Raw genomic sequence first — 19,072 nt, 5'->3', positions numbered from 1 at the left:
AAAGCACCGTATTATCAGGTACAGTCCTTTCGGCCCCATAAGGGCAAGCGGGTTAAAGGCGCGTCCTTTCTGCCCAGAGGCAGAGGTAGAGGGAAAAAGCTGCAGCATACAGCCAGTTCCCAGAAGCAAAAGTCCTCCCCCGCTTCCTCCAAGTCCGCCGCATGATGCTGGGGCTCCACAGGCGGAGCCAGGTACGGTGGGGGCCCGTCTCAAAAACTTCAGCAATCAGTGGGCTCGCTCACCGGTGGATCCCTGGATCCTTCAAGTAGTATCTCAGGGGTACAAGCTGGAATTCGAGACGTCTCCCCCCCGCCATTTCCTCAAATCTGCCTTGCCTACAACTCCCTCAGGCAGGGAGGCAGTGTTAGAGGCAATACACAAGCTGTATTACCAGCAGGTGATAGTCAAGGTGCCCCTCCTTCAACAAGGACGGGGTTACTATTCCACAATGTTTGTGGTACCGAAACCGGACGGTTCGGTGAGACCCATTTTAAATTTGAAATCCTTGAACACATATATATAAAAAAATTCAAGTTCAAGATGGAATCGCTCAGGGCGGTTATTGCAAGCCTGGACGAGGGGGATTACATGGTATCACTGGACATCAAGGATGCTTACCTGCATGTCCCCATTTACCATCCTCACCAGGAGTACCTCAGATTTGTGGTACAGGATTGTCATTACCAATTCCAGACGTTGCCGTTTGGTCTGTCCACGGCACCGAGGGTATTTACCAAGGTAATGGCCGAAATGATGATACTCCTTCGAAAAAAGGGAGTTTTAATTATCCCGTACTTGGACGATCTCCTGATAAAGGCGAGGTCCAGGGAGCAGTTGTTGGTCGGGGTAGCACTATCTCGGGAGGTGCTACAACAGCACGGTTGGATTCTAAATATTCCAAAGTCACAGCTGGTCCCTACGACACGTCTACTGTACCTGGGGATGGTTCTGGACACAGAACAGAAAAAAGTGTTTCTCCCGGAGGAGAAGGCCAAGGAGCTGTCATCTCTAGTCAGAGGCCTCCTAAAACCAAAACAGGTGTAGGTGCATCACTGCACGCGAGTCCTGGGAAAAATGGTAGCTTCCTACGAAGCAATTCCATTCGGCAGGTTCCATGCAAGGACTTTTCAGTGGGACCTGTTGGACAAGTGGTCCGGATCGCATCTTCAGATACATCGGCTGATAACCCTGTCTCCAAGTGGTGGCTGCAAAGTGCTCATCTTCAAGAGGGCCGCAGATTCGGCATACAGGACTGGGTCCTGGTGACCACGGATGCCAGCCTTTGAGGCTGGGGGGCAGTCACACAGGGAAGAAACTTCCAAGGACTATGGTCAAGTCAGGAGACTTCCCTACACATAAATATTCTGGAACTGAGGGCCATTTACAATGCCCTAAGTCAGGCAAAACCCCTGCTTCAAAACCAGCCGGTACTGATCCAGTCAGACAACATCACGGCAGTCGCCCATGTAAACCGACAGGGTGGCACAAGAAGCAGGACGGCGATGGCAGAAGCCACAAGGATTCTCCAATGGGCGGAAAATCACGTGTTAGCACTGTCAGCAGTGTTCATTCCGGGAGTGGACAACTGGGAAGCAGACTTCCTCAGCAGGCACGACCTCCACCCGGGAGAGTGGGGACTTCATCCAGAAGTTTTCCAAATGATTGTAAACCGTTGGGAAAGGCCACAGGTGGACATGATGGCATCCCGCCTAAACAAAAAGCTAGAAAGATATTGCGCCAGGTCGAGAGACCCTCAGGCAATAGCTGTGGATGCTCTAGTGACACCGTGGGTGTACCGGTCGGTTTATGTGTTCCCTCCTCTTCCTCTCATACCCAAGGTACTGAGGATAATAAGGAGAAGAGGAGTAAGAACTATACTCATTGTTCCGGATTGGCCAAGAAGAGCTTGGTACCCGGAACTTCAAGAGATGATCTCAGAGGACCCATGGCCTCTGCCGCTCAGACAGGACCTGCTGCTGCAGGGGCCCTGTCTGTTCCAAGACTTACCGCGGCTGCGTTTGACGGCATGGCGGATCCTGAAGGAAAAGGGCATTCCGGAGGAAGTCATTCCTACGCTGATTAAAGCTAGGAAAGAAGTGACCGCAAACCATTATCACTGCATTTGGCGAAAATATGTTGCGTGGTGTGAGGCCAGGAAGGCCCCAACGGAGGAATTTCAGCTGGTCCGTTTTCTGCACTTCCTACAGTCAGGGGTGACTATGGGCCTAAAATTGGGTTCTATTAAGGTCCAGATTTCGGCTCTATCGATTTTCTTCCAGAGAGAACTGGTTTCACTACCTGAAGTTCAGACTTTTGTTAAGGGAGTGCTGCATATTCAGCCCCCTTTTGTGCCTCCAGTGGCACCTTGGGATCTCAACGTGGTGTTGGATTTCCTAAAGTCACATTGGTTTGAGCCACTTAAAACCGTGGAATTAAAATATCTCACGTGGAAAGTGGTCATGCTGTTGGCCTTGGCTTCGGCCAGGCGTGTGTCAGAATTGGCGGCTTTGTCATGTAAAAGCCCTTATCTGATTTTCCATAAGGATAGGGCAGAATTGAGGACTCGTCCCCAGTTTCTCCCTAAGGTGGTATCAGCCTTTCATTTGAACCAACCTATCGTGGTGCCTGCGGCTACTAAAGACTTGGAGGCTTCCAAGTTGTTGGACGTAGTCAGGGCCCTGAGAATTTATGTTTCCAGGACAGCTAGTGTCAGGAAAACTGACTCGTTGTTTATCCTGTATGCACCCAACAAGCTGGGTGCTCCTGCTTCAAAGCAGACTATTGCTCGCTGGATCTGTAGTACGATTCAGCTTGCACATTCTGCGGCTGGACTGCCGCATCCTAAATCAGTGAAAGCCCATTCCACAAGGAAGGGGGCTCTTCTTGGGCGGCTGCCCGAGGGGTCTCGGCTCTACAACTTTGCCGAGCAGCTACTTGGTCGGGGTCAAACACATTTGCTAAATTCTACAAGTTTGACACCCTGGCTGAGGAGGACCTAGAGTTTGCCCATTCGGTGCTGCAGAGTCATCCGCACTCTCCCGCCCGTTTGGGAGCTTTGGTATAATCCCCATGGTCCTTACGGAGTCCCAGCATCCACTTAGGACGTCAGAGAAAATAAGATTTTACTCACCGGTAAATCTATTTCTCGTAGTCCGTAGTGGATGCTGGGCGCCCATCCCAAGTGCGGTTTGTCTGCAATACTTGTATATAGTTATTGTTTAACTAAAGGGTTATTGTTGAGCCATCTGTTGAGAGGCTCAGTTATTGTTCATACTGTTAACTGGGTATAGTATCACGAGTTATACGGTGTGATTGGTGTGGCTGGTATGAGTCTTACCCGGGATTCAAAATCCTTCCTTATTGTGTCAGCTCTTCCGGGCACAGTATCCTAACTGAGGTCTGGAGGAGGGTCATAGAGGGAGGAGCCAGTGCACACCAGGTAGTCCTAAAGCTTTCTTTAGTTGTGCCCAGTCTCCTGCGGAGCCGCTATTCCCCCATGGTCCTTACGGAGTCCCAGCATCCACTACGGACTACGAGAAATAGATTTACCGGTGAGTAAAATCTTATTTTTTTTCTCCTCTTGTAATTAACACTTTCTGTGTAACAGTGTTAAAATAGCTGGATCTATTGTGTTCGTACGCCGCCCTCAATTTTGTCCTTCCATAAGTTCCTTCCCAAGTTCCCTGGGGATCCCCATGCCCAGTGAGTTGAGTGCTCATGGGAACTCATGAAACCATGATAGGTGGAGTGTCTGGGTGATGGGTATACTCAAGAAGCACTGTGGGACCCATCACCCATACCGTTGTGAAACACAGGACGCCGGGAAATAGGATTCGGGTCATGGTGTCTGTGAACTTGTGGAAAGACAGTGGAGACGAGACACAAGAGAGACTGGAGACTGGAGACCAGATCAACAACTGAGTATAATACGCGGCTGACACAGCCAGAGCTCTGGGCTTGACCAGAGAACCAGCAGGAGGCAGTGAATGGGACACTCTTTTACCGCCGTTTCCAAGGGTAAGGAGGAGATTTTGTACCCCTGTTTATTGGCAATGGGGTGCAGCTTGCCTTTTTTGACCAGGAGACAGTCACTCTCACTAACACCATTATTATTGCATAGTGTGGCACTGGCATATAATGTGAAATGGGAGCATTGCACAGTGTGTGTGTGGTATATAATGTGAACTGAGCACATGCACAATGTGGCAATCAGTGACGTGCGGTGGGGTGAGGCAGAGCCTTTTTTGTCATACTTACGTTTGTACCAGAGTTTTGATTGTGTAAAGTATATGAAAAATACAAAGAATATGAATATGTTTGAAATATCTTCTTTGTATTATTCTAAACATTTTTATAGCCAAAACTCTGGAGTAAAAAGCCTATGGCAAGTGACGCAGTGCCTCCCCTGCTTATCTTTTCTGCACAGCTCTGATCAAATCTCACCAAATTCTCAGGAGTTTATACTGCTGCACCTGTGTATAATGCCCAGATGTACCCTTTGGCTCATATTTTGTGTGTAAATCTTGCTCTGGTGCTAGCTAGTGCCTCCTTAGTCTTTTAGCTCACCGCACGTCCATGGTGGCAATAGCATATAATGTGAACTGGGCACATGCACAGTGTGGCATATAATGTAAACTGGGGACATGCACAATGTGGCAATGGCATATAATGTGAACTGAAGACATGCACAGTGTGGCATATAATGTGAACTGGGATATGCACAATGTGGCATATAATGTGAACTAGGGCATGCATAGTGTGGCAAGCAATGTGTGTTGGTAGCATGTACAATGTGGAACATAATGTGACTGGGGACATGCACAATGTGACAATGACATATCATGTGAACTGGGCACATGCACAATGTGGCATATAATGTGAATTGGGTCATGCACAGTGTGGCATATTATGTGTGTTGGTGGCATTCACAATCTGGCATATAATGTGAATTGGGTCATGCACATTGTGGCTTATAATGTGAATTGGGGGTTGTCCAGTTTCAGTTTGTTTATGTGCAAATTATGCATTTATATGGGGTGGGGAGTTCCATGCTGAGCCTGAGACTTTTAGTGCCATATAATAAGAAAATGCTGGAAATACAGGTACAGACACAATTACACTTTAAGCACTAAACATACTGATACAAAACAATGATGATAAACTACTAAATCTAAAATGGAGTAAAATTAAAGTTGGGTTTTCTTAGCGTTGATTTGGCTAAAAATGTAGGCCCACGTCATGGTGGGTGTCCTCATCAGGTGGTTTCTGGACCCTAACATGCCTAATACTGATATATATATATTATATATATATATATATATATATATATATATAAACAAGAGGGTTCTGCACTCTCATCAAAGTTCCTAATGGTGGGTGCTCCCGACAGACGAAATGTCCGCAAATGTAGACGAGAATTCCATGTGGTGGAGGGTGCACTCTCACTGTGTATAAAGTCCACACATTTCTTCAATAGAAAATTTTTATTGTAGCCTCAAAGGTTTCGACGTTTCGATCCAAAAACCAGGATCTTTTTCAAGAAGGCCATACATGAATCATCAAATCCAATCATAATATAATGAAGCCGAATAATTAAAAGTACAGTATATCTAGAAAAAATAGAACATAAACATGACTGAGCCTCCCAGGTCCCAATATATAACAATATTAGTGACAATGCTTGTATCAACATAAACTACTACATAATTCCAGATGTAGAAAAAAGGAACTCATATACCAAAAACAGGTGGCAGAGTAGTGAGACTACAAGGAGGAATAAAATAACACCCTGTGTTCACCACTGGTCTTAAAATGCATGCAAGGCCTACCCCTCCTCACCTCTATCAGCACATTCCAATGGGGCTGCATGTCTGAACTGCTGTATACCAAGTGTGGAGAATGTCCATATAATAACAGCTCTGCAACCAAACCACTGCTGTAATCAAAGGATATCTCTATTATAAACGTGTATCAGAATCAAATGTATATATCAAACCTTGTTACCACATAAATACCTATGGGTCTGGAAAGGTGTGCACAAGACTACACCTGGATAAGGCATTCTCCCACTCAGGGTCAACAGCTGCAGGATCTCAAAAAGGACATTCAGCCACTGTGATTACACATATACTCTGTTTAAACAATGTGCATCTGAGGCATAGAAATATATATCAAAAAAGCCATAATCAACGATCAATAAATACCTATAGGTCCAAGAGGATACACATAGGGCAGCCCCTGGGTTAAGCGTTCTCCCACATCAAATCCATAGCTACAAACAATAAATAAACCCAAATCAAAAGATTATAGGGTTATACAAACATCAAACTTAATCAGTGGGACAAACCCAACATAGTTACTCACAGAATCATGTGGAACACTGCACAAACCAGGGCTGCATGCGCCAACTGGATCTAAGCAGGGGATTTAAATACCCCTTGACCCGGAAGTATCAAGGGTATGAGGGGTCAACTCAAAAAATAACCTGAATAATTATCCAAACCTTTATTCCACTTGATTAACCGTTTACCACCAGCACAAAAGGCCAAATAAGCAATCAGTATGCCTGTGTATGCATTAATATTCACAGTACAACAGAGGGAATACACAAAATAGCGCTGCATGCGAAGGGGGACCGGAAACAGGAAGTGTCATGCGTTCCAACCGCCAAGCCTGGTGGAACGCACCCTGCAAACACCCCAGCGAACACACAGCGCACGACACCCGCACGGGGACAAAGTACCCGAATCACGAGCACAGTCCCCCCGCCACCAAACAGACACTTCCGCATCAACCCCACGGACCGAACCGATCCACACACGCCGGGGGCCAGAAACAGGAAGTTACGTGCGTTCCAGCGGCCGAAGCCGGTGGAACGCACGCTGCTAACATAAATAGGGGATGGAAAAACGATCTAATATATTTAGAGACAAAGTGATGTTTTATATCAAAAGATGAGATCATCCCTCAAGAAATATATATATATATATGTATATGGTTAGGGATACCCGATAGGGGTTCTAAGCGACCTGAGGTGTTTATGTGTGACCGAGTGTAATAAATATATAAAAGATATGAATAGTAAGATATAAATTTATTTCACAACACTAAGAGTAGGTTAAAATACAATGCCAAAGAGATATATAAATAAATATAAAAAATTCTTTACATAAAATGCAGTTCTCTAAAAATGACTATTTTAGAAAAAAATGGATACATATAAAATTCTCAATAAAGTGCGGATTGCTTGTGCAAATAAGCTACATAAATGTAGTAAAAATAGTAATGAGAGTCTTAACTGATATAGCAGGAGGTTTCTGGGTGAAGGCCCAACGCGTTTCGTCTCTAAGACTTCTTCATGGGGTAAGTGACAAGGTACTACAGAGCTCCTATATATAGCCCCCTAATTGGGAGTTAAGTGATGACGTCATATCCTGTCTATATTCATGCATATTCATTAGAAAGGTCACTCCTTGCTGGAGCACATGTTTAATACTTATTGATGGCCGCCATTACTGTGTACAGCATAAGATAAGCAGTGTAGATTACTTAATAACAAGGTTTGGGCATTAAAACAGATGATTCCGGAGACGTGCGGTACTTCCGCCACACTTCCGGCGTTTGAAAAGTTCATGTGCGCATGCGCGCCGTCTTCTCACAGTTCCCCGCTTCTGGTTGCGCGTGTGTGGCGCCTTGGTGACGTCTTTGTTGGTTCTGTCTCTGTGTATTTCCGGCGTTAGAGAAGTTCATGTGCGCATGCGCGCCGTCTTCTCACAGTTCCCCGCTTCCGGTTGCGCGTGTGTGGCGTCTTGGTGACGTCTTTGTTGGTTCTGTCTCTGTGTATTTCCGCCTCCATCTTACTGGTTGCTCGTGTCACATGGTCTCTCAGTCCCGGAACTGACATGTTGTGGAACGCACGGGTGAGCCGCATCACGTGACCCGGAGTCCCAGCTTTGCTTTGTAGTCATGGAAACGTTCTCCCCGTTCTCTCATGGTGTTTTTTTATACATATATTGCCCGAACGTGGTCACCAAAAAATAAATAAAAATATGTTTAGAAGGTTTTTATGTTACAGCGTTTTACACTTGAGAAACGAGGATCATGTATTCATGGAAAACATATACTTGTGTTTATGATCGACATTACACACACCTATGCATATTTAATTATGTTATATACCAAAACTTATGACAGAGTATATATCGTTTATAGGGATAGAGAAATGGATGATAAATATAGAAAATATATATATATAAAGATATATACATATATAAAAAAAATCCTTTTATATAAAATTTATTAAAAAAAATAATATATATATATATATATATATACATAAAAGGGGGGGGATATGGAATATACCCATTTTCCTCATGATTGTGAACAAGTGATTTCTATATATATTATTACATGATAGTGGTTGTACCATGCTGTGTCTAACATTTATTCCCTTAGTTAAAGGTGCCCGTGAAATATAAGACAGTGATCTGATTAATAAAGTGTTGTGGCCTTAATTTTAATACAGTGGTCTAATTAGTAAGGTGCTTTTACCTAGATACTGCATGCATATATCTATTTACAGTGATCATATATATTATTCATATGCATTTATACGGCTTATGGCCTACGTTTATGTGATCATGTGATCTATGGATATCTAACATGATTGGACATTAATAAGTTGCCTTTACTTTCAGTACAGTACCCAATATTCCCAATGGGTCGCCCCTTTTGGTACTAGTCAGGCCCAACACTGCTTCGCTTCCAAGTTCGGTTGAGATTGGGCCTTTCCAGTGTGGTTTGACTGTATTTATTTCGCGCGCAACAAAAAATGCCAACATGATATATTATATATATTTTATTATGTAAAAATTTTTTAGTGCAGTGCTACATATACTATTAACATACATGTGAAATGATGGGGAGTGCAGAGGAAAATTCTGGATATTTTCTAATAATTTTCAACGACACCTTTACAGAAATGGAGCGATCTCATAATTCTCATTCAGGCTGAGTGGATGCATGGTTTTAGCTGAAAGATCCAAAACATCTCTCGTTGCGATAGCTTGATTGCCAAGTCCCCTCCTCTCTCTCCAAGTTTGACCAGTTCTATTGCTTTAAAAGTTAGTTCTTCCGCATTCGAATTGTGTTTCTCAGTGAAGTGTCTTGAAATGGTATGACTGTCGACTTTATTCGTGATGTTGCGGACTTGTTCTTGTATCCTAAGTTTGAGTTGTCTCTTCGTCTTTCCCACTTACTTTTTTTCACACGTGCATTCCAATAAATAGATCACCGATGAGTTATTGCAATTAATGAAGTCCTTAATTTTGTATTCCTTCTGGTTCCCCATGTCACTGAAACTTCTCCGATTGGGATGAAGGAACTTGCAGACATTGCAACGACCGCACTTGTAAGATCCAACGCATTTGGGCATCATCGTAGTACCCTCTGTTCTGGTTTCAACATGCTTGGTGCCAGCAGATCCTTCAAGTTCTTTGATTTTTTATATATAATCTCTGGGCATGGCGAGAGTATCTCTCTTAGTACCGGGTCCATAAAAAGATCCCCCAATGTGTTTTAAATGATTTCCTTATCAGGTCCTCGTGACGGTTGTATGTGGTTACAAATGCTGTGGATTCTTTATTTGTGTCCTTTGCCTTGTAAACAAGTACATCTTCTCTCTTGAGGCCCTTTGTTCTAGTGAGAGCTTTTTCTAGGATGTCGGATGGATACACATTCTTTCAAGTCACTGCAGTTTCTTCTTAGTCTGTGAAACTGTGAATACGGAATGTTGCTTTTTCATTTTCTGAGATGATTACTTTTAAAGTGGAGGTAGCTGTTCCGATCTACTTCTTTGATATAGTTCTTGGTTTTGACCGCGCCTTCTGATCCTGTTAGGACTAAGTCCAAGAATTCAATGGATTCTTCATTGGTATTGGAGGTAAAGGAAAGGTTCATGTTGTTATTACTTATATAAGAAAAAAATTGATTAAAAGTATTCAGTGTTCCATCCCATATAATTAAAATGTCGTCGATGTATCTTCTATAAAAAAATATATTCCCTTTAAAACAATGTGGACCATAGATAAAAGAGTTCTCCCACTGTCCCATGAAGAGGTTCGCGAAACTTGGAGCGAGGATGGTACCCATAGCTGTCCCACAGCATTGTAGATAAAAGCGATCTAAAAATGTAAAATAATTATGGTTTAAAATAAATTTCATGATGTCGCATATGAAATCTTTGTGTTGGGTCGTTAGAGATGAATCGTTGTACAGGAAATGTCTGCATGCTGTAATACCTTTCATGTGTTCGATGCATGTGTACAATGATTGCACGTCGATGGTAACCCAAAGGTAACTGTCTGTCCATTTTTGATCCTTCATGAGGTTGAGTACCGTGGTAGTGTCTTTGAGGTAAGATGGTAAGTCCTTCACATACTTATTCAAGAAGATATCTACGTACTCTGATAAATTGGACGTCAATGAGTCAATACCGGCCACTATTGGGCGTCCTGGTGGATTGGAGATAGACTTATGAATTTTCGGAAGAAAATAAAATATGGGGGTAACGGGGTCGTTTTTCATTAAATACTGGTATTCGTCTTTGGTGATCAATTCCATACAGAGCCCTTTGATGAGTAATGTTCTTAGCTCCTCTATATATCCGTCCTTCGGATCGTTTGGTAGTAAGGTATACGATTTCTCATCTCCCAACAGTCTTTCTGCTTCCATAATATACCGATCCCGATCCAAGATCACCAGACCCCCCCCCTTTGTCAGCCGGTTTTAAAATTATATCTGTATTTTTCTGCATTCTCTTCAAAGCTTCACTTTCTTGATTACTCAGATTCTTTTCTCGCACTGGTTCAATATCACTGTCGCATAGGTCTTTCTTTACTAGTTCATAGAAGACACTGATGTTACTCCCTTTTGACTCCAACGGGTAGTATTTTGATGTCGGCTTGAGTCCAGACTTCGAGCGACTCTCGTAGTTGGATATAATGGCGTTTTCTTTCCTAACAAAATGTCTTTTAAGAGTGAGTTTCCTCACAAATTTATTGAGATCGATGAATGTTCCAAATTTATTAAGCCCTTCTGTGGGGGCAAATGACAGACCTTTTCCTAAGAGAGATATTTCTGGTTTCGTAAGGGTGTGTTTTGACAAATTGAAGATTCCTTTTGTGATTGGATCTAGTGTTGTAGTGTTCTTCTTTTCTGTTCTCTGCCTCCCGCCGCCCCGTTTTCCTCTTCTTCGTGTTGCTGCCTTTTGAGTGGTGTTGCATGTCTTATGTCTTCCTTGAGGTGATATTTTGTCAGTTATTTTGGACGGGCACCTATACCTGACGATAAAAAATGTTGGTCGGTGTCTGAGCCCAACCTTTGTAATGCACGTCCGCAACATCAAGAATAAAGTCGACAGTCATACCATTTCAATACACTTCACTGAGAAACACAATTCGAATCCGGAAGAACTAACTTTTAAATCAATAGAATTGGTCAAACTTGGAGAGAGAGGGGGGGACTTGGCAATCAAGCTATCACAATGAGAGATGTTTTGGATCTTTCAGCTAAAAACCATGCATCCACTCGGCCTGAATGAGAATTATGAGATCGCTCCATTTCTGTAAAGGTGTCGTTGAAAATTATTAGAAAATATTCAGAATTTTCCTCTGCACTCCCCATCATTTCACATGTATGTTAATAGTATATGTAGCACTGCACTAAAAAATTTTTACATAATAAAATTTATATAATATATCATGTTGGCATTTTTTGTTGCGCGCAAAATAAATACAGTCAAACCACACTGTAAAGGCCCAATCTCAACCGAACTTGGAAGCGAAGCAGTGTTGGGCCTGACTAGTACCAAAAGGGGCGACCCATTGGGAATATTGGGTACTGTACTTAAAGTAAAGGCAACTTATTAATGTCCAATCATGTTAGATATCCATAGATCACATGATCACATAAACGTAGGCCATAAGCCGTATAAACGCATATAAATAATATATATGATCACTGTAAATAGATATATGCATGCAGTATCTAGGTAATAGCACCTTACTAATTAGTAGAGATGAGCGGGTTCGGTTTCTCTGAATCCGAACCCGCACGAACTTCATGTTTTTTTCACGGGTCCGAGCAGACTCGGATCCTCCCGCCTTGCTCGGTTAACCCGAGCGCGCCCGAACGTCATCATGACGCTGTCGGATTCTCGCGAGACTCGGATTCTATATAAGGAGCCGCGCGTCGCCGCCATTTTCACACGTGCATTGAGATTGATAGGGAGAGGACGTGGCTGGCGTCCTCTCCATTTAGATTAGGGTTGAGAGAGAGAGAGAGAGATTGACCTGAGGCTGTGATACTGTAGAAGAGAGTGCAGAGTTTAGTGACTGACGACCACAGTGACCACCAGACAGTGCAGTTGTTTGTTTTATTTAATATATCCGTTCTCTGCCTGAAAAAAACGATACACACAGTGACTCAGTCACATACCATATCTGTGTGCACTGCTCAGCCCAGTGTGCTGCATCAATGTATATATATATCTGACTGTGCTCAGCTCACACAGCTTATAATTGTGGGGGAGACTGGGGAGCACTGCAGTGCCAGTTATAGGTTATAGCAGGAGCCAGGAGTACATAATATTATATTAAAATTAAACAGTGCACACTTTTGCTGCAGGAGTGCCACTGCCAGTGTGACTAGTGACCAGTGACCTGACCACCAGTATATATAATATTAGTAGTATACTATCTCTTTATCAACCAGTCTATATTAGCAGCAGACACAGTACAGTGCGGTAGTTCACGGCTGTGGCTACCTCTGTGTCGGCACTCGGCAGCCCGTCCATAATTGTATATACCACCTAACCGTGGTTTTTTTTTCTTTCTTTATAGTCATACTAGTTACGAGTATACTATCTCTTTATCAACCAGTCTATATTAGCAGCAGACACAGTACAGTGCGGTAGTTCACGGCTGTGGCTACCTCTGTGTCGGCACTCGGCAGCCCGTCCATAATTGTATATACCACCTAACCGTGTTTTTTTTTTCTTTCTTTATACATACATACTAGTTACGAGTATACTATCTCTTTATCAACCAGTCTATATTAGCAGCAGACACAGTACAGTGCGGTAGTTCACGGCTGTGGCTACCTCTGTGTCGGCACTCGGCAGCCCATCCATAATTGTATATACCACCTAACCGTGGTTTTTTTTTCTTTCTTTATACATACATAGTAGTTACGAGTATACTATCTCTTTATCAACCAGTCTATATATTAGCAGCAGACACAGTACAGTGCGGTAGTTCACGGCTGTGGCTACCTCTGTGTCGGCACTCGGCAGCCCGTCCATAATTGTATATACCACCTAACCGTGGTTTTTTTTTTTTTCTTTATACATACATACTAGTTACGAGTATACTATCTCTTTATCAACCAGTCTATATATTAGCAGCAGACACAGTACAGTGCGGTAGTTCACGGCTGTGGCTACCTCTGTGTCGGCACTCGGCAGCCCGTCCATAATTGTATATACCACCTAACCGTGGTTTTTTTTTCTTTCTTTATACATACATACTAGTTACGAGTATACTATCTCTTTATCAACCAGTCTATATTAGCAGCAGACACAGTACAGTGCGGTAGTTCACGGCTGTGGCTACCTCTGTGTCGGCACTCGGCAGCCCGTCCATAATTGTATATACCACCTAACCGTGGTTTTTTTTTCTTTCTTTATACATACATACTAGTTACGAGTATACTATCTCTTTATCAACCAGTCTATATATTAGCAGCAGACACAGTACAGTGCGGTAGTTCACGGCTGTGGCTACCTCTGTGTCGGCACTCGGCAGCCCGTCCATAATTGTATATACCACCTAACCGTGGTTTTTTTTTCTTTCTTTATAGTCATACTAGTTACGAGTATACTATCTCTTTATCAACCAGTCTATATTAGCAGCAGACACAGTACAGTGCGGTAGTTCACGGCTGTGGCTACCTCTGTGTCGGCACTCGGCAGCCCGTCCATAATTGTATATACCACCTAACCGTGGTTTTTCTTTCTTTCTTTATACATACATATTAGTTACGAGTATACTATCTCTTTATCAACCAGTCTATATTAGCAGCAGACACAGTACAGTGCGGTAGTTCACGGCTGTGGCTACCTCTGTGTCGGCACTCGGCAGCCCGTCCATAATTGTATATACCACCTAACCGTGGTTTTTTTTTCTTTCTTTATAGTCATACTAGTTACGAGTATACTATCTCTTTATCAACCAGTCTATATTAGCAGCAGACACAGTACAGTGCGGTAGTTCACGGCTGTGGCTACCTCTGTGTCGGCACTCGGCAGCCCGTCCATAATTGTATATACCACCTAACCGTGGTTTTTTTTTCTTTCTTTATACATACATACTAGTTACGAGTATACTATCTCTTTATCAACCAGTCTATATATTAGCAGCAGACACAGTACAGTGCGGTAGTTCACGGCTGTGGCTACCTCTGTGTCGGCACTCGGCAGCCCGTCCATAATTGTATATACCACCTAACCGTGGTTTTTTTTTCTTTCTTTATACATACATACTAGTTACGAGTATACTATCTCTTTATCAACCAGTCTATATATTAGCAGCAGACACAGTACAGTGCGGTAGTTCACGGCTGTGGCTACCTCTGTGTCGGCACTCGGCAGCCCGTCCATAATTGTATACTAGTATCCAATCCATCCATCTCCATTGTTTACCTGAGGTGCCTTTTAGTTGTGCCTATTAAAATATGGAGAACAAAAATGTTGAGGTTCCAAAATTAGGGAAAGATCAAGATCCACTTCCACCTCGTGCTGAAGCTGCTGCCACTAGTCATGGCCGAGACGATGAAATGCCAGCAACGTCGTCTGCCAAGGCCGATGCCCAATGTCATAGTACAGAGCATGTCAAATCCAAAACACCAAATATCAGTAAAAAAAGGACTCCAAAACCTAAAATAAAATTGTCGGAGGAGAAGCGTAAACTTGCCAATATGCCATTTACCACACGGAGTGGCAAGGAACGGCTGAGGCCCTGGCCTATGTTCATGGCTAGTGGTTCAGCTTCACATGAGGATGGAAGCACTCAGCCTCTCGCTAGAAAAATGAAAAGACTAAAGCTGGCAAAAGCAGTAGCACCGCAAAGAACTGTGCGTTCTTCGAAATCCCAAATCCACAAGGAGAGTCCGACTCCAATTGTGTCGGTTGCGATGCCTGACCTTCCCAACACTGGACGTGAAGAGCATGCGCCTTCCACCATTTGCACGCCCCCTGCAAGTGATGGAAGGAGCACCCGCAGTCCAGTTCCTGATAGTCAGATTGAAGATGTCAGTGTTGAAGTACACCAGGATGAGGAGGATATGGGTGTTGCTGGCGCTGGGGAGGAAATTGACCAGGAGGATTCTGATGGTGAGGTGGTTTGTTTAAGTCAGGCACCCGGGGAGACACCTGTTGTCCGTGGTAGGAATATGGCCGTTGACATGCCTGGTGAAAATACCAAAAAAATCAGCTCTTCGGTGTGGAAGTATTTCACCAGAAATGCGGACAACAGGTGTCAAGCCGTGTGTTCCCTTTGTCAAGCTGTAATAAGTAGGGGTAAGGACGTTAACCACCTCGGAACATCCTCCCTTATACGTCACCTGCAGCGCATTCATAATAAGTCAGTGACAAGTTCAAAAACTTGGGCCGACAGCGGAAGCAGTCCACTGACCAGTAAATCCCTTCCTCTTGTAACCAAGCTCACGCAAACCACCCCACCAACTCCCTCAGTGTCAATTTCCTCCTTCCCCAGGAATGCCAATAGTCCTGCAGGCCATGTCACTGGCAATTCTGACGAGTCCTCTCCTGCCTGGGATTCCTCCGATGCATCCTTGAGTGTAACGCCTACTGCTGCTGGCGCTGCTGTTGTTGCTGCTGGGAGTCGATGGTCATCCCAGAGGGGAAGTCGTAAGACGACTTTTACTACTTCCACCAAGCAATTGACTGTCCAACAGTCCTTTGCGAGGAAGATGAAATATCACAGCAGTCATCCTGCTGCAAAGCGGATAACTGAGGCCTTTGCATCCTGGGCGGTGAGAAACGTGGTTCCGGTATCCATCATTACTGCAGAGCCAACTATAGACTTGTTTGAGGTACTGTGTCCCCGGTACCAAATACCATCTAGGTTCCATTTCTCTAGGCAGGCGATACCGAAAATGTACACAGACCTCAGAAAAAGAGTCACCAGTGTCCTAAAAAATGCAGCTGTACCCAATGTCCACTTAACCACGGACATGTGGACAAGTGGAGCAGGGCAGGGTCAGGACTATATGACTGTGACAGCCCACTGGGTAGATGTATGGACTCCCGCCGCAAGAACAGCAGCGGCGGCACCAGTAGCAGCATCTCGCAAACGCCAACTCTTTCCTAGGCAGGCTACGCTTTGTATCACCGGTTTCCAGAATACGCACACAGCTGAAAACCTCTTACGGCAACTGAGGAAGATCATCGCGGAATGGCTTACCCCAATTGGACTCTCCTGTGGATTTGTGGCATCGGACAACGCCAGCAATATTGTGTGTGCATTAAATCTGGGCCAATTCCAGCACGTCCCATGTTTTGCACATACCTTGAATTTGGTGGTGCAGAATTTTTTAAAAAACGACAGGGGCGTGCAAGAGATGCTGTCGGTGGCCAGAAGAATTGCGGGACACTTTCGGCGTACAGGCACCACGTACAGAAAACTGGAGCACCACCAAAAACTACTGAACCTGCCCTGCCATCATCTGAAGCAAGAAGTGGTAACGAGGTGGAATTCAACCCTGTATATGCTTCAGAGGTTGGAGGAGCAGCAAAAGGCCATTCAAGCCTATACAATTGAGCACGATATAGGAGGTGGGATGCACCTGTCTCAAGCGCAGTGGAGAATGATTTCAACGTTGTGCAAGGTTCTGATGCCCTTTGAACTTGCCACACGTGAAGTCAGTTCAGACACTGCCAGCCTGAGTCAGGTCATTCCCCTCATCAGGCTTTTGCAGAAGAAGCTGGAGACATTGAAGGAGGAGCTAACACGGAGCGATTCCGCTAGGCATGTGGGACTTGTGGATGGAGCCCTTAATTCGCTTAGCAAGGATTCACGGGTGGTCAATCTGTTGAAATCAGAGCACTACATTTTGGCCACCGTGCTCGATCCTAGATTTAAAGCCTACCTTGGATCTCTCTTTCCGGCAGACACAAGTCTGCTGGGGTTCAAACACCTGCTGGTGAGTAAATTGTCAAGTCAAGCGGAACGCGACCTGTCAACAACATCTCCTCCTTCACATTCTCCCGCAACTGTGGGTGCGAGGAAAAGGCTCAGAATTCTGAGCCCACCCGCTGGCGGTGATGCAGGGCAGTCTGAAGCGACTGCTGATGCTGACATCTGGTCCGGACTGAAGGACCTGACAACGATTACGGACATGTTGTCTACTGTCACTGCATATGATTCTCTCCCCATTGAAAGAATGGTGGAGGATTATATGAGTGACCGCATCCAAGTAGGCACGTCACACAGTCCGTACTTATACTGGCAGGAAAAAGAGGCAATTTGGAGGCCCTTGCACAAACTGGCTTTATTCTACCTAAGTTGCCCTCCCACAAGTGTGTACTCCGAAAGAGTGTTTAGTGCCGCCGCTCACCTTGTCAGCAATCGGCGTACGAGGTTACATCCAGAAAATGTGGAGAAGATGATGTTCATTAAAATGAATTATAATCAATTCCTCCGTGGAGACATTGACCAGCAGCAATTGCCTCCACAAAGTACACAGGGAGCTGAGATGGTGGATTCCAGTGGGGACGAATTGATAATCTGTGAGGAGGGGGATGTACACGGTGATATATCGGAGGATGATGATGAGGTGGACATCTTGCCTCTGTAGAGCCAGTTTGTGCAAGGAGAGATTAATTGCTTCTTTTTTGGTGGGGGTCCAAACCAACCCGTCATATCAGTCACAGTCGTGTGGCAGACCCTGTCACTGAAATGATGGGTTGGTTAAAGTGTGCATGTCCTGTTTATACAACATAAGGGTGGGTGGGAGGGCCCAAGGACAATTCCATCTTGCACCTCTTTTTTCTTTTCTTTTTCTTTGCGTCATGTGCTGTTTGGGGAGGGTTTTTTGGAAGGGACATCCTGCGTGACACTGCAGTGCCACTCCTAGATGGGCCCGGTGTTTGTGTCGGCCACTAGGGTCGCTTATCTTACTCACACAGCTACCTCATTGCGCCTCTTTTTTTCTTTGCGTCATGTGCTGTTTGGGGAGGGTTTTTTGGAAGGGACATCCTGCGTGACACTGCAGTGACACTCCTAGATGGGCCCGGTGTTTGTGTCGGCCACTAGGGTCGCTTATCTTACTCACACAGCTACCTCATTGCGCCTCTTTTTTTCTTTGCGTCATGTGCTGTTTTGGGAGGGTTTTTTGGAAGGGACATCCTGCGTGACACTGCTGTGCCACTCCTAGATGGGCCCGGTGTTTGTGTCGGCCACTAGGGTCGCTAATCTTACTCACACAGCTACCTCATTGCGCCTCTTTTTTTCTTTGCGTCATGTGCTGTTTGGGGAGGGTTTTTTGGAAGGGCCATCCTGCGTGACACTGCAGTGCCACTCCTAAATGGGCCCGGTGTTTGTGTCGGCCACTAGGGTCGCTTATCTTACTCACACAGCGACCTCGTGCAAATTTTAGGACTAAAAATAATATTGTGAGGTATTCAGAATAGACTGAAAATGAGTGGAAATTATGGTTTTTGAGGTTAATAATACTTTGGGATCAAAATGACCGCCAAATTCTATGATTTAAGCTGTTTTTTAGGTTTTTTGGAAAAAAACACCTGAATCCAAAACACACCCGAATCCGACAAAAAAAATTCGGTGAGGTTTTGCCAAAACGCGGTCGAACCCAAAACACGGCCGCGGAACCGAACCCAAAACCAAAACACAAAACCCGAAAAATTTCCGGCGCTCATCTCTACTAATTAGACCACTGTATTAAAATTAAGGCCACAACACTTTATTAATCAGAT

The 19,072-nt window shown here is 44.4% G+C and overlaps 1 long non-coding RNA gene and 2 pseudogenes across 1 annotated transcript; 1 reads left to right on the top strand and 2 right to left on the bottom strand.

Moving 5' to 3' along the window:
• Positions 1 to 5,838: 5,838 nt before the first annotated feature.
• Positions 5,839 to 6,290, bottom strand: LOC135051195 (uncharacterized). The gene is made up of 3 exons (XR_010242108.1): positions 6,204 to 6,290; positions 6,015 to 6,112; positions 5,839 to 5,935 (listed from the first exon to the last, which is right to left on the bottom strand). It is a non-coding gene; the product is annotated as an uncharacterized LOC135051195 (long non-coding RNA).
• Positions 6,291 to 8,692: 2,402 nt separating this feature from the next.
• LOC135051997 (5S ribosomal RNA) lies at positions 8,693 to 8,811 on the bottom strand (annotated as a pseudogene).
• Positions 8,812 to 11,788: 2,977 nt separating this feature from the next.
• On the top strand, positions 11,789 to 11,907 carry LOC135051738 (5S ribosomal RNA; annotated as a pseudogene).
• The last annotated feature ends 7,165 nt before the right edge of the window (positions 11,908 to 19,072 follow it).

The sequence above is a fragment of the Pseudophryne corroboree genome, chromosome 2 (assembly GCF_028390025.1).
Source record: "Pseudophryne corroboree isolate aPseCor3 chromosome 2, aPseCor3.hap2, whole genome shotgun sequence".
Classification (NCBI taxonomy): Eukaryota; Metazoa; Chordata; class Amphibia; order Anura; family Myobatrachidae; genus Pseudophryne; species Pseudophryne corroboree.
The sequence above is the reverse complement of the archived record's forward strand: the minus strand, read 5'-3'. Positions and strand labels throughout refer to the sequence as shown.